The sequence below is a fragment of the Palaemon carinicauda genome, chromosome 28, assembly GCF_036898095.1.
Source record: "Palaemon carinicauda isolate YSFRI2023 chromosome 28, ASM3689809v2, whole genome shotgun sequence".
NCBI lineage: Eukaryota > Metazoa > Arthropoda > Malacostraca > Decapoda > Palaemonidae > Palaemon > Palaemon carinicauda.
Window position 1 is genome coordinate 4,186,537 of NC_090752.1, and position 15,415 is coordinate 4,201,951.

Genomic DNA, 15,415 nt, shown 5'->3' on the forward strand with positions numbered 1-15,415 from the left:
TTATATGGCAGAGCTTAATGTTTATATTATTGAGTATAAAGGCGTGTGGTTGGAAAAGTGTATGGTAGAGTACTGATTAATGGGATTAAGGATAAAACAGAGAATGCAGTCTTAGAAGTACAGGGTGGTTTTAGAAGAGGTAGGAGTTGTATGAATCAGATTTTTACAGTTAGGCAGATATGCGAGAAATATTTAGCAAAAGGTAAGGAGGTGTATGTTGCGTTTATGGATCTGGAGAAAGCGTATGATAGAGTTGATAGGGAAGCAATGTGGAATGTGATGAGGTTATATGGAGTTGGTGGAAAGTTGTTCTAAGCAATGAAAAGTTTCTACAAAGGTAGTAAAGCAAGTGTTAGGATAGGAAATGAAGTGAGTGATTGGTTTCTGATGAGAGTGGGGCTAAGACAGGGATGTGTGATGTCACCGTGGTTGTTTAACTTGTTTGTTGATGGAGTGGTGAGAGAGGTGAATGCTCGAGTGCTTGGACGAGGATTAAAACTGGTAGACGAGAATGACCATGAATGGGAGGTAAATCAGTTGTTTGTGGATGATACTGTTCTGGTTGCTGACACAGAAGAGAAGCTTGGCCGATTAGTGACAGAATTTGGAAGTGTGTGTGAGAGAAGGAAGTTGAAAGTTAATGTGGATAAGAGTAAGGTTATGAGATGTACGAGAAGGGAAGGTTGTGCGAGGTTGAATGTCATGTTGAATGGAGAGTTACTTGAGAAGGTGGATCGGTTTAAGTACTTGGGGTCTGTTGTTGCAGCAAATGGTGGAGTGGAAGCAGATGTACGTCAGAGAGTGAATGAAGGATGCAAAGTTTTGGGAGAGAATTTTCAAGCTGCCGCTGTACTACTCCCAGTCCCAGACACCAACCCTCTTAATGAGAGAATGCCTTGACGAAGTCATTGAGCTTCAGCACGGCATTTCATTCCCGTGCTGAATCTTGGTGACGGGAAAGAGGGCTCTCGAACTTCGGGAAATTGCTCCCCCAGTTCGAATCTAAATTTCTCTCTTTCATCTTTTTCTTCTGCTTAATATTACTTCGACCTTCTCCTAATTTCATCAACTTTCTTTCATCTTGCTGTCCTATCTCTATGATTATTATCTTTCTTACTTATATATATATATGTAGATGTATGCATATATATATATATTTATTTATTCTATTTGCTCATTTATTTATTTATTTATTTTTTTTTTCTATTTTATTTAAATGGCGTGGATATTTCCACATTCGTTATTACTGCCTGCTTAGATGAATGGGAGAAGGGATCACGGTTGGGAGGTATTCGCATTCAAAGCTATATATGAGAGTATTGGATGATCTCAGCCATCCCAAAGATGGTTTGGACCTTTTTGGCGGAACTACTCTCAAGGGTTGGGTCATCGGAATCCAGGGGGATCCAATCCTTGAGGTGGGACTCTTGGCTTTTGGCCGGAAGCCCATCATTACAGATATGGGGAGGATGATTCCATATTACTTTGGTCTCAGTCCTAACAGGCGGGTTTAGCTTACACCTGTGCCTCTATATCTGTTTTGATGCTATCCTTCGGGTAGGGTATGGAGTGGACCATCTGGGAAGTATACTCTCATTGTGCCGATAGTGGAGAATACAAATTTCCTTTCCAACGTATGATACTTTCTTATAATTCTCAAGCAGGTACCCCAACCAAACAACAACAAAAAACCTGAAAATCCCACCCTTAAATATGGACCCTTCAAATGCTGACTCCCCATCCCCTGGATTTGCTGACTCCCCCCCGGCACTGTTGACGACTTCTGCTAATTCAATTAAGGAAAATTCTGTTGATGACTTAGGAACAAAAAAGGACCCCTCTACTAATGTTTCAAAACCAATTAAGTCGGGTAACAAAGGGAAACTAAGAATTCTTCATGTTACCCAAATTCCAATAAATACTGATTATGATATGATATATAAAGCATTTAGATGCTATGGAATGATAAAAGAAATTAGAATGAAACTTGAAAATGAAAAATGGCATTCATGGATAACTTATAATAATCATGAAGAAGCATTCAATGCAATATGTAACATCAATGATATCAAAATTAATAACCTAAATGTCATGGGTGCCCTATGTGATAAGATACCAAACAGTTTGGATGTATATAGACCTGCTGACTGGTTTGAGAAAGATATAGATTTAACTATGCTCCCCCAAAGAAAGCCGAAACCACCAATGTGGCTTGTTGCCGAGCCTAAAGGGAGTAATGGGAATTATTTTAAAATTAGCAAACTAATTCAGAAAAAGGTAGGAACCATTGCACCTGGTGATATATCTCGCTTTGGGAAAAATAGCTTCCTAATCCATGCTAAATCATTCACGCAATCAGTAATACTGTCTAACCTTACGACAAAGAGTGATGAGGATATGTTAGATGTCAAACCCCACCTAAACTTTAGTTATGGAAGGGGAGTAGTCTTCAATAAAGATCTTTACGAATTTACAGAAGAGGAAATACTAGCCATGTGCCCATTAACAGTGTGGAAAGTCCATAAGATTCCTGGGACGTCAATGATTATCCTTACTTTCCAGGATGCTGATGTGCCTTTCCACATCGATATTGAAAATGAAAGAATAAAAGTTCGACCTTTTAAACAAAAGCCCTTACAATGCTTCAAATGTTTCAAATTTGGACATCCTTCTAAAGTTTGTAAAAATGAAAAAATGTGTAGCATCTGTGCCAGTCCCTATCATGGAGAGTGTACACTTGAGCCCAGCTGTTTGAATTGCAATTCAAACCATAAATCCACTGACAGGAGCTGTGAGATTTATAAGTTTGAAGAAGCAGCCCTCAACAAATCCAGTGTAGAACACATAAGTGTAGGACACGCCAAAAGACTACTGAAAAAACCAAACAGCTATGCAAATGCACTGAAATCAAGAGAAAATATACCACAGGAGACATCGAACCCACATAGTGCTGCCAGTAATTCCCAAAAAGGAAATACATCATTTAATGATAGTAGAGTTTTACGTGACAAGGTAAGCATATTGCCTTCCAAGGCTTTACCACTGTGTATTAAAACTGCAACACTGCCCACTTCTATACAAACTTCATCCCCCATTACCAACAATAGTGCTAACCTCTCTCAGGCCATGTCCTTGCCTGATTTGATGGAAGTTCCACCCGAAACAAAGTTACCAGGTGCACCTGTGGTAGGGAAGGTGCAAAAACCTGGTAAATCCTCACCACTGATAAATAGGAAAAGAGAGAGACCTCCTTCTCTCTCTCCACCCTCCATTAGAAACGTCAAGGTTATGACATCAAATAAATTTGATGTTTTGTCTGTTGATGTTTCTAATGGACCAGAAGATAAACTGAATAAATCAGAAATTCAAGTTGAGGTCCACCATCCACCTCAACAAATAGATCAAAAGGATGCAAAGAAAAACACAAACATAAAACCCATTATAACAAGACCACCTCTGAAGAAACCTACAGGTAATAATGTTAGATTAAAAACTGCTAATGGGAAGACCTCATCCAAGATGTCTTCCAGAAATAATCCATAGTTTTCTCCTCCATTTTGCAATGGAACTGTCAGGGTTTGAGGGCCAAATATGAAGAACTTAAGCTCCTAATTCATGAGCATTCCCCCATAATTGTATGTCTACAGGAAAGTATGCTTGATTCTAACACTCCTAGTCCTCGAGAGTATGTTAGCTATAGAACACCATATAATCAACAATCAGGGAGCCATGGCGGAAGTCTTGTATACATTCGTCGAGATGTTCCCCAAATACCTATGTCTATACGTACAACCCTGCAGGCAGTTGTTGTACAAATTGATATAGGGAGAAAATATACAATTTGCTCTCTGTACTTACCTCCAAATGATATTATTTTATATGATGACTTAGCAGAGGTCATTCAACAACTCCCTCAACCATTTCTCTTACTGGGAGATATGAATGGTAGACATCCTTTATGGGGTGATATCCTAGCTAACACAAGGGGCAATATTATCTCATCAATTGTGGAGAATGAGGATGTGGGACTCCTTAATACAGGAGAGCCCACACACTTCCATGTTCAGACAGGTACCTTGTCATGCATTGACCTTTCAATTGCAAGCTCTAACTGTCTTCTTGATTTTGATTGGAGGACATTAGATGATTGGCATACTAGTGATCATGCACCAATCATTATAAACACCAACAATGGTCCACCTTTACAGAGATCGCCACGATGGAATCTTGACAAGGCGGACTGGGAAAAGTTTCGTGAGCTAAGCGAAATTGAGGGGGATGCTGAACAGGTTGAAAATATCGATGATGCCATAGACTTACTGAATGGAACTCTCCATACAGCAGGAGTCAATTCAATTCCCAAAACAACAGGGTTATTCAAACGACGACCAGTCCCGTGGTGGTCTTCAGAACTAACTGCCCTCCACAGAGCCACAAGAAGATCTCTAACACGATTGCGTAGACTCCGAACCGATGAGAATTTAATTATGTACAAGAAATGTAGAGCACAGTTCCGTCGTGCCATGAAAGAAGCAAGGCGCCAGTCATGGATGTCTTTTGTTTCCTCCATTAACAGTAGAACACCACTATCTTCTGTGTGGAGGAAAGTAAAAAAGATAGCTGGCAAATTCACCCCCAACCCACCACCAGTGTTGAAGGTGAATGGTCAGTATGTAACTGAAGCAAATGATGTTAGCAATGCCCTGGCTAGTCATTTTTCAAATGTATCCAGCAAGTGTGTAGGAGCCCCAGGTCACCAGTATAGGAGCGTTGAAGAAAAGAAAATTTTAGATTTTGGAACAAGAAGAGAAAAGAGTTATAATTCTCCTTTCACTGAAAGAGAATTTGATTCCGCACTTGCTACTTGCAACGATACAGCCCCTGGACCCGATGGAATTCCATATGCAATGATTAAACATGTACATTTTAATACAAAGCTATTTATTTTAAGCATTATTGATAGAATATGGCATGATCATAGTTACCCAAGTGTTTGGGAACTAGCCATTATTTTAGCCTTTTTAAAACCCGGTAAAGACAAGTTTTTAGCAGCAAACTATCGTCCTATTGCATTGACATCTTGTTTATGTAAAATCATGGAGAAGATGGTCAATGCAAGGCTGATATGGTACCTTGAAAAGAAAGGTATTTTATCACCGATTCAATGTGGATTCCGAAAAATGCACTCAACGACTGATGTGTTGATACGACTTGAGTCTTCTATTTGTGAAGCCTTTGCTTCCAAACAGCACCATGTTACAGTATTTTTTGACCTTGAAAAGGCATATGATACCACATGGAGATATGGTATACTTAAAACCATTCATGAAATCGGATTGAGAGGAGAGCTGCCACTATTTATTCAGGCATTTCTTTCACATAGAGTTTTTCAAGTGAGAGTTGGGGAAGCTCTATCAGAGAGTAAGTGCCAGGAAGAAGGAGTTCCTCAGGGAAGTGTGCTGAGTGTAACCCTTTTTGCACTAGCAATTAATGGGATATCCTCAGCCATTCCCCAGGATGTTCTCCCAACATTATTTGTGGATGATCTCTCAATATCATTTGCTGGAGCCAGAATGGCAACGGTTGAGAGAAAACTACAGCTCTCAATTGACAAAATTATCCAGTGGGCCGATATGAATGGATTTAAGTTCTCAACAAGTAAAACTACTATTGTACATTTCTGTCGTATACGGGGAGCACATCCAGACCCGGATATATACATTAAAGGTCAACGGATACCATGTGTATCGGAAACCAAATTTTTAGGTTTGATATTTGACTGTAGACTTACATGGGTTTCTCACCTAAAAGCACTAAAAGCAAAATGTGTTGAAGCTCTGAATATTTTAAAAGTATTGTCCCATACATCATGGGGGGCAGACCGCAATACTATTTTAAAATTATACAAGGCCTTGATTTTTTCCAAAATTAGTTATGGTTGTGAGGTATACTCTTCAGCCACCCCAAGCCGGTTGAAAATATTAGATTCAATACATCATGCAGGTATTAGATTGTCCACGGGAGCATTCAGAACATCACCTATCCCAAGTCTCCTTGTTGTTGCTGGAGAGTTACCACTAGACCTTTACCGGATGTCTTCTATCCTTCGGTATTGGTTTAGATTGCAAAGACTCCCTAATTCTTTAGCCTTCCAGACTGCAAGCCTTGTAAGGCACCCAACATACTTTGAAATGCACCCAAAATCTCCTCAACCCTATGGCTTTCGGGTGAAACAATTATTAAACAGTCTGGATATAATTAGATGTAAGGTACTTCCATTCAAGATATCATCAACGCCTCCATGGAAGTTACCAGAGATATCTTTTTGTAAATATTTTATAGGAGATAAGAAGAATATGTCAGACCTAGAAGCCAGGTCTCTTTTTAATGAACATGTTAAAGAACATAGAGGATCAACTTTTATCTATACTGATGGCTCCAAATCTGATGCTGGCGTTGGATTTGGGGTACATAGTAATAGTTTTAATTGTAGAGGTGCACTTCCTCTGACCGCTTCCATATTTACTGCCGAACTGTATGGCATATTAACCGCTGTTGAGAAAATAGCATTGGAGAAGGAGGGTAATTTTACAATTTTTAGTGATGCAAGGAGTGTCCTTCAAGCTATGGAAGTTTTTAATTCTAATAACCCTCTAGTTTTAAAGATTTTAGAATGGCTTTTTATTATTGGACGGAGAGGTATAACAGTTCAATTTTGTTGGGTTCCAGCACATGTAGGTGTGTGTGGGAATGAGAAGGCAGATTCACTGGCTAAGAATGCTGCATCCGAGTTGCTGCCAAGAAGGTATCCCATTGCCTGTAATGATTTCTTACCTAACATCAAGAAATTGGTTTGCAATAAATGGCAACAGCAATGGGATACCCTAGATGCGAATAAAATGCGAGAGGTAACAAATGTCATATATCCTTGGAGGTATAATATGATGCCCCGAAAATGGAAGACGTCTCTTTGTCGTCTCCGTATTGGTCACACTCGGTTGACACATGAGTTTCTGCTGAAGGGCCAACAGCGACCGTATTGTGACGACTGTTTAGTACCTTTAACAGTGAGGCATTTGTTGACTGAATGCCCCAATTATAACAACTTAAGGAATAGATATTTGTTTGAGGCTCGAGGTGAGGGTGGCAGGTTCATCCTTGCCAAGATTCTTGGAAATGATGTGTCCTACCATGCAAGTGGCATTTTTAGATTTATTTCAGAAGCAGGTCTTCTGAAAATTATTTAACTTTTATGACATTCAACTTTTATGATTTTAATTGAATACTCTTTTATTTTTTATTTTATTTTATTTTTTATTTTTGTATACATAAGTTAATTGTTACCGGCGTCAATGACCTCAGATGTCAGGATGCCTGAAAACTTTAAATCAATCAATCCCAGACACCAAGGCACTCTGGCAAGATGCCTTCCTACACGGTGGGACAACATCGTCGTCTACGTATTCCCACCGTTCTGTCTGTTGAGAAGGGGGCTCAACAAGACCAGACTATCGGTCAACCTGTCGATGACTGATAGCTCCGCTGCGGCGTCATGCAGAGCGGTTCCCTGGATCTTCTGCATCTCCTGACGGAACTCCTGAGAGAGCTTCTCCCACGACACGAGCTACTCAAACAACCACACTGCAACATCTACCACAAGCCGTAGCATCGCTTCGGCTTCACGCCTGGAGACCATCCAGCATCTCCTCACACAGAGAGGAGTTCCGCAACAAGTTGCAGAGCGGATATCTCGACACCTGCGAAAGTCATCCGCAGGGGTCTACCAGGCGAAGTGAGAGTCTTCTGTGGTTGGTGTCGTGGGAGCGGTACCTCTCCCCTTGATGCCACTATTCCAGCATAGCGGAGTTATTGGATATCGGCAGAGGAAATGCACCTTTCTCTCTCGGCGGTGGAAGTCTATCGCTCAGCCTTAAGCCTGGCCTTCAGGCTGAAAGGGATAGACATATCCTCCTCGCTGGATCTTTCTTTGCTCATATGAAACTACGAACTTACCTGCCCCCAGTCGGAAGTGAGACCTCCTCCATGGAACATGGTTCAGGCTCTTAAGGCTCTTAAGAGATCTTGCGAACCATTACGCCAGGCTTCTGATCGTCACCGGTCTTGGAAGACTGTGTTCCTGCTCGCTCTGGCCTCGGTCAAGTATGTCAGCAAACTTCATGGTCTATCTGCTGATGTCTCCCACTCTAGGAGATGGGGGGAAGTAATCCTCAACTACATCCCGGAGTTTGTAGCTAAGACTCAAAATCCAGGTGTGCCGGATTCCAGGTTCGGCCCATTCGGATAGAGAGTCTTTGTTCTGTAACCGAAGATCCAGACTAAATGTTACTATGTCCAGTAAGGAGTCTGAGGTGTTACTTAAGAAGAACAGCAATAGCTCGCCCCCGTGTACGAGCACTTTTTGTCAGCACGGGGAAGGTCAAGAAGAGGGTCACGAGGAATACTATTTCCTCCTGGATAAGGAAAGTAATCTAACACGCTCTAGATCCAGATCCTCCTCTGTCCAACCGGCCCAGAGCTCATGACGTCAGAGGCATTGCAACGTCTCTGGCTTTCAAGAAGAATTTTTCTGTGGCACAGGTATTGCAAGCGGGCGTGTGGAAGCATCAGACGACCTTCACAGCCCACTATCTGAAAGACGTAACCCACAGGAGCATGGTAACCTTCTCCATTGGTCCTGTGGTGGCTGCACAACAAATGATCTAATGCCTCAGGCTCCTTGATGGACAAGTAGCAGAGGGTTGAGGGCTGAGGTTACCTGGGTTAGTCTGGGGTGAATGAAAAGAATGTCTGGCTCCCTTCTTTCTTTCTCCTTCTCCTCCCCTGGGGAAACAGCTCCGCAAGACCGAAGCATAGCTGACCTCACCCCTCTGCAGGTAAGATTCATTTCCCTTGTGCATCCTTAGTATGAATAAATACTTTGTTACGTCACCAATACCTTGGAGGGAGGGTATTGGATATGTCTTAGAACTCATGCTTATCCTCGAGTTCCTACATAAAGACGAGCCACGAGTCTCTCTCACACAAGTTTCTGCAGGCCGTTATCATTGAGTTACCTTGTACTGTAACTACTTTGATTTTAGCATGGGTAGGGTTCCTACTAATTAGATCAAAGATCAATTAGGGGGAACCCCGGGTCATGACCAAGGCCAGTTGGTAGAACTTCCTCCCTCTTAAGAGCAAGTCACCCTATAAATAGCGAAGGTTTGTATCTGTGTCGAAACAAATAACAATTTTGGAAATAATTTTTATTTTTCCTAACATACAAACCTGGAGCTATTTATACAAATTGGCCTGCCACCCTGTCCCCCTAGAAGTCCTGCCAGAAAGCAATAGTGGTTACTCAACCGACAGGTGTGAGTGAGCAGGGTAGCTAGTCTACCCCAACCCCCTACCGCTAACTGGCGTATGGGGTAATTATCCCTCACTAAAATTGTCTTGGCTGGTTTTCAGCGTTGCCGAAAGTAATACCCTATAAATAGCTCCAGGTTTTTATGTTAGGAAAAATAAATTATTTCCAAATTTGTTATTTCACTCTGATGTCAATCTTAAACTTTGTGTTGTTCCAAATTTGTTTTTGTCTTGTTTGAAAAATCTATTGGGTGATCCCTATTAAGGATGTGTAATCGGAACTCTATGACCTTATTGAACCAATTCAATATGACAAAGTACATTATATTTTACATCATCATCATCATTGTTATTTCCAAGGATGAACAGTATGTAGATGTTTCTTACATTATTCTGGTCCTAGTACTTCACACAATTGGTGATACCAAGAACTTGTTTGGTTTATAAGTAGTGCGAGAAAATAAGAAAGAAGTTATTGAATTTATCGTATGGAACAATGTGCAGAAATATTTTCAGTGACATTTATATCTCATGACTTAGTAAGCTAGTTTACTTTTTCATTACTATGAATGTTAATAACATTTTTGAAACTTTAAATCACTAGTTAAATCATGCTAAGGGTTGGTCAGTCAGTATGGAAAGGTAAGGACTGGGAACCCACAAAGATGCTGGAATCAAGATATTTCCGTTAGTCTAAAATACAGCCAAGATTCCCTTGCAACTTACTAATGATGTTGATGCTATATTAGGCATTGGGTACTTCAGACTAAAGCTGTGAATGAAAAAATCCTGCTCAATGTCTTTTTCATTTCATCATTAGCAAGTAAGATGCCTGCACATATTGGTGCTGTATTAACTGCAGAGCAACTGTAATAGGGAGCTTGAAATATTTAATACTAGAAGCATGGATGTTTTTTGTCAATATTGAAAAAATGTTAAGTGTTCCTTTTTAGTACAAGACTATGTAAAACAATGGCAAACAATAACGATGCTTTCTGAAGTGTCTTTGTATCTAAATATCACTTCAGCAAAGGCCTTGGAATTGCAAATCTCTCTAACCTTGACTAGTACACTAGGGGAGAAGGGATGGAAATGCCATATTAGGAATAGATTATATAGCTCTAGATGCAAATTGATCTTTGCCATGTACAAATAATGGCACCTCATGGAATCAGGGGATATTGAGGAAGGAGAAGACTAATTGGTAAGGAACTTCTGGTAGTGGTTTTAACATGCCCCAGTTACTATACGGTACTGATACTCTATAAGAGTGAGCTAGCTGGGTATATTCCTGGCATTCCATGCAACTTTTTTCTCTGATATATTTAGCAGTATTTATACCTTAGAAATGGTGCTATAAGGAGCATTTCACTGTCAAAATCAGCATAAAAGCATGTGAATTTCAGTGTCTGTGCAAGTGGCCATTCTTTATGTACTGTACATGAGAGACTATAAACACTTTTGGACTGTTTTAAGACCTATGTGAATCTTATGATGGTAGAGTACTTCAAACTACGAGTAAGTGTTAGAATTTAAAATTAACTTAATCTGTCTCAAGGTTATGTTTTTAATGTTTTTAAATTTTGTTCTTGTTTTGCAGGTGCAGGTGTAGCTTGAAATGTAATTAATCAGGAGTAAACAACAACAACAACTATTAATCCTACTGTTGTCATATCGAACTCTCTAAGGTTGTGTAAACAAGGTAATGTAGAGGAGTATTGTTAGAATTGAAATAAAAATTCCTAACAAGATTAATAAGTTGGAAAGTATCTATCCAGCATTAGCTAGTGTACAAGAAGAGGGAAAAGTTCTAAGTTTGTAACTGTTTTGTATATAATGTAAAGTAATGTTGTGGTTGAGTGAATATGTAGAATATATTTCATGTTTTGAAGTACAGTAATGAGAACTTACAAGAAGCTAATGGACTCATTTTGCAAATATTAACAGTTTATCATCATCTTTTCCTTCTTGATATCAGATTGTTAATAGGTGGAATAATTCGACTTGCCCATTGCCGATAACTCATTAGCTCTTTTCTTCCCTCCATGTCAATATTGTTGTTTGTGAAGTTAAATTATCTTTTCTCAGTGAATTACAAGAAAGTGTCGGTAAACTGTCGACTTATTGTGAGGAACATTTAAATTCATTTATATTTATACGAGACTTATTTGTACCTTGACATAATGTAAATACAGTAGTTAATGAAAGAATTATTGTTTACAATTTTGAGTGTTGCCAAATTAAAGGCTATGGTTTTTGATTTTGTACACTTTTGCAGGTCGAGTTGATATTGGTGTAAGAGAGGAAGAACAAAATACTATTACTGCTCTCATCAGATTTAATATACACAAAAAGTTTTTGTGTGAATGATGTTGAACATTTGAAGCCAAATAAGGTAAGGAAAAGTGTAATGTAAAGGTAGAATTTAGATTGCTAAATAATTTATTTTATGTTCATAACCATAGCAATTTTGTTGTGACAAGGTTTTGCGTTAGGCATGACTACTCATTTCTGAACCACAACCAAGGTTTATTCTTTGACAAATTGTATACAGTCTTCCCTTAACATTTTAAAGGTTTAAATTCTTTTCATGAATGACAGAGGCAAATGGTAGTGACAATGCCCTAGAGACTGACCATATATACATAGGATAGTCCCCTAGCGCCCTCTTCACTCAAGCGAGGACAAGGGAGGGTCAGGTAATGGCTGCTGATGACTCAGCAGATAGACTTGTAGGCTCCTCCCAAATTCCCATTTATAGCTCGCAAGGATGATAAGGTTGCAGACACTACAAGAAACTATCCAGCTTGAGGAGGACTCGAACCTCGGTGTGGCAGATTGCCAGGCAGGGGCGATTCCATTAGGCTATCAGGTTTAATATATGCTTACAGTATATGATTGTTCTTGGGATGGAGTTTACTTAGTTATACTATATGTGGAAATAGGGTATCGTTAGGGTGGGGCTGCGCATACTCAAGGTTTTCTACAATTGAATGTATCTGCTGACTGATACCCTTAATTTTGAAAGTTAAAGTCCGATTGCAGACAAACACTATACACAATTTCTTGGTCAATTGGAATATTTCATTTCCCTTCTAATGGTGGCAAGATGTCAGTGTTTGATTTTTTAACTTAGTAGTAGTTTGCCTTTGAAGGGTCCCAATCTTCTACTATTTCTCCTGTGTACTTGTGATTTCCCTTTTATATTTCTGCCGTCTCTCATAATCTTCCATCACCTTGAAGTTTAAGGATTGAAGGTTAGGTCAGCTGCTGGTTAGGTCAGCTGCTAGAAAGGTCAATCATATTTTCTGTCATTGATAACACTCGTTTTAAGGAGGATCAACTTTTAGGTATTCTACTTGGAATGAAGGAATGAAATGCTATTATTCTAATACCTTGATTCCCTACTTGGAATGAAATACTACCTATAAAATATCATAAATCTTTGTCCTGGAATCAGTCCTATAAGAAAACAATCATTAGGACTGTTTAGAGAGAGATAAAAGGGAAAGATCGGTTTCTTTCCAATCATCAAGGAATACAAGAATTTAGGGAATAAAAGCTCAAGAAAAATTTAGTAATGATTTGTTATAATTGAGTTTTAGAAAAAATATATAGGAAACCTGCTAAGCATAGTTAATCAATGGAGATAAAAGTGACTGATAGAATTAATGAAAAGGTTTTATATGGCAGACCTTAATGTTTATATTATCAAGTATAAAGGGGTGTGGTGGGAAAAGTGTATAGTAGAGTACTGATTAATAGGATTAAGGATAGAACAGAGAATGCAATCTTAGAAGTACAGGGTGGTTTTAGAAGAGGTAGGGGTTGTATGAATCAGATTTTTACAGTTAGGCAGATATGCGAGAAATATTTAGCAAAAGGTAAGGAAGTGCATGTTGCGTTTATGGATCTGGAGAAAGCGTATGATAGAGTTGATAGGGAAGCAATGTGGAATGTGATGAGGTTATATGGAGTTGGTGGAAGGTTGTTGCAAGCAGTGAAAAGTTTCTACAAAGGTAGTAAAGCATGTGTTAGGATAGGAAATGAAGTGAGCGATTGGTTTCCGGTGAGAGTGGGGCTGAGACAGGGATTTGTGATGTCGCCGTGGATGTTCAACTTGTATGTTGACTGACATCTCCCTCAGGCCGAAGTAGCGAGACTGAGAATTGTTCCTTTCGAGGGCAATTCTTTGTTCCACCCCGAGGATGTCGAGCCAGTGGCAGAAAGGTGGAGGAAATCCAGTCAGGATTCCCTCATCCGAAAGGTCTTAACAGCTAGACCTTGCCCCTCGCAGCCACAGCAGAAAGCACAGTAAAACCCGCAGCCGAAAAGGGCTAGAAACCCAAAACAGCAGGGTAAAAAGGGTGCAAAGCAGGCCTTTCACAGCAAAAAGTCCTTACGTGGAGGAAAGGGTAAGAAGGGATCTGGCCGAGGCCAGTCCCAATAAGACAGGCAATCCTCCCATTTGCCCACCTGTGGGGGGATGCCTGCAAAGCCGCTGGCAGAAGTGGCTTCACCACGAGGCCGAACCCTGGACGGTTGAGGTGATTCGTTCAGGGTATCGTATCCCGTTCACGCTCTCTCTCCCTCCACTGACTCGAGTGCCGATTCCATCGAACTCCTGTGCAAAGGGATCCGCACAGGAGTTTGCCCTCGGGGCAGAAGTCCAGTCCATGTTGGAGAAGGACGCTCTCCAGGAGGTCCTCGACGGGTCCCCAGGCTTCTACAGTCGACTCTTTCTTGTGAAAAAGGCGTCTCGAGGCTGGAGACCAGTCAACGACCTCTTGGCCCTGAACTGGTTTGTCGAACAGACACCTTTCAGGATGGAGACGGCCTACACAGTCAGACAAGTGATAAGACCCCAGGACTTCATGTGCACTCCAGATCTGAAGGACGCATACTTCCAGATCCCAATTCACCCATCTTCCAGGAAGTATCTGAGATTCATGTTCAATCGGAAGCATTACCAGTTCAGGGTACTGTGTTTCGGTCTTTCCACAGCACCCCAGGTATTCACGAGAGTATTCGCCCTAGTATCATCTTGGGCTCACAGAGTCGGCATCCGTCTCCTAAGATACTTGGACGACTGGCTGATTCTGGCAAACTTGGAGGCGGCCCTTCTTCGCCACTGAGACGAGCTTCTAAGGTTTTGCCAGTATATGGGGAGCGTGGTAAACCTCGAGAAGTCTCAACTGCTCCCCTCTCAAGAACTAGTATACCTAGGCATGCGATTAGACACCTTAAGGCACAAAGCGTTTCCATCAGGCGAAAGGATCCAGAGACTGAGGTAAATAGAACAGGTCTTCCTCAGTCGGGAAGAGCTCCCGGCTCAGTATTGGCTTCGCCTTCTCGGTCACCTCTCTTCCCTGACCCGACAGGTCCCCAACAGTCGCCTCAGGATGAGATCCCTCCAAGGGCGACTAAAATCCCAGTGGAACCAACACTCCGATTCCTGGGATCACCTAGTCCGCATAGGGCTAGAGGAACAGTCGGACCTCAGGTGGTGGCTGGCGGAGCCGAACCTCTGCAAAGGGGTCGATCTTCTCGTCTCTCCCCCGGAATTGATTCTTTTTTCGTATGCATCAAAAGAAGGGTGGGGGCTCACGTATTGCACCATTACATCTTCGGCCAATGGTCCGAATCAGAAAGGTACCAGCACATAAATCTCTTGGAGATGAGGCAGCCTTTCTGGCCCTCAAAAAGTTCCACCAGGTCCTGGCGGGGCACTCCGTGGTGGTGATGAGCGACAACACCACGGTAGTAGCTTATCTAAGCAAACAGGGCGGTACCTTTTCGCAGCAGCTGTGCCATCTTGCAGTAGAGATACTCAGATGGGCAGAGGACAACTCGGTGACTCTATCAGCTCGCTTCATTCCGGGCAAGCGGAATGTGTTAGCAGACAAGCTGAGCAGAGTGACTCAGATAGTTGGCACCGAGTGGTCTTTGAATCCTCTGATATCCCCCCAGATGCTGAAGCCTTGATGAGGATGGGGGACTTAGGGACTAGCAGTTGGGCTCTAATGAACAATGGGAACTACTTCCC

At 41.2% G+C, this 15,415-nt stretch overlaps 2 long non-coding RNA genes across 9 annotated transcripts in view; one reads left to right on the forward strand and one right to left on the reverse strand.

The window, feature by feature from the left end:
* The window catches only part of LOC137621428 (uncharacterized), a 337,042-nt gene that overhangs the window by 203,098 nt on the left and 118,529 nt on the right, over positions 1 to 15,415 (reverse strand). The window lies entirely within an intron of this gene.
* The window catches only part of LOC137621427 (uncharacterized), a 315,539-nt gene that overhangs the window by 50,165 nt on the left and 249,959 nt on the right, over positions 1 to 15,415 (forward strand). Inside the window, exons 3-4 of one of the 6 annotated variants that reach the window (XR_011040220.1) lie at positions 10,970 to 11,071; positions 11,648 to 11,764. The exons of the other annotated variants lie outside the window; for them this stretch is intronic. This is a non-coding gene — a long non-coding RNA (uncharacterized lncRNA). The remainder of the gene's footprint in view (positions 1 to 10,969; positions 11,072 to 11,647; positions 11,765 to 15,415) is intronic. 6 annotated transcript variants of the gene reach the window in all.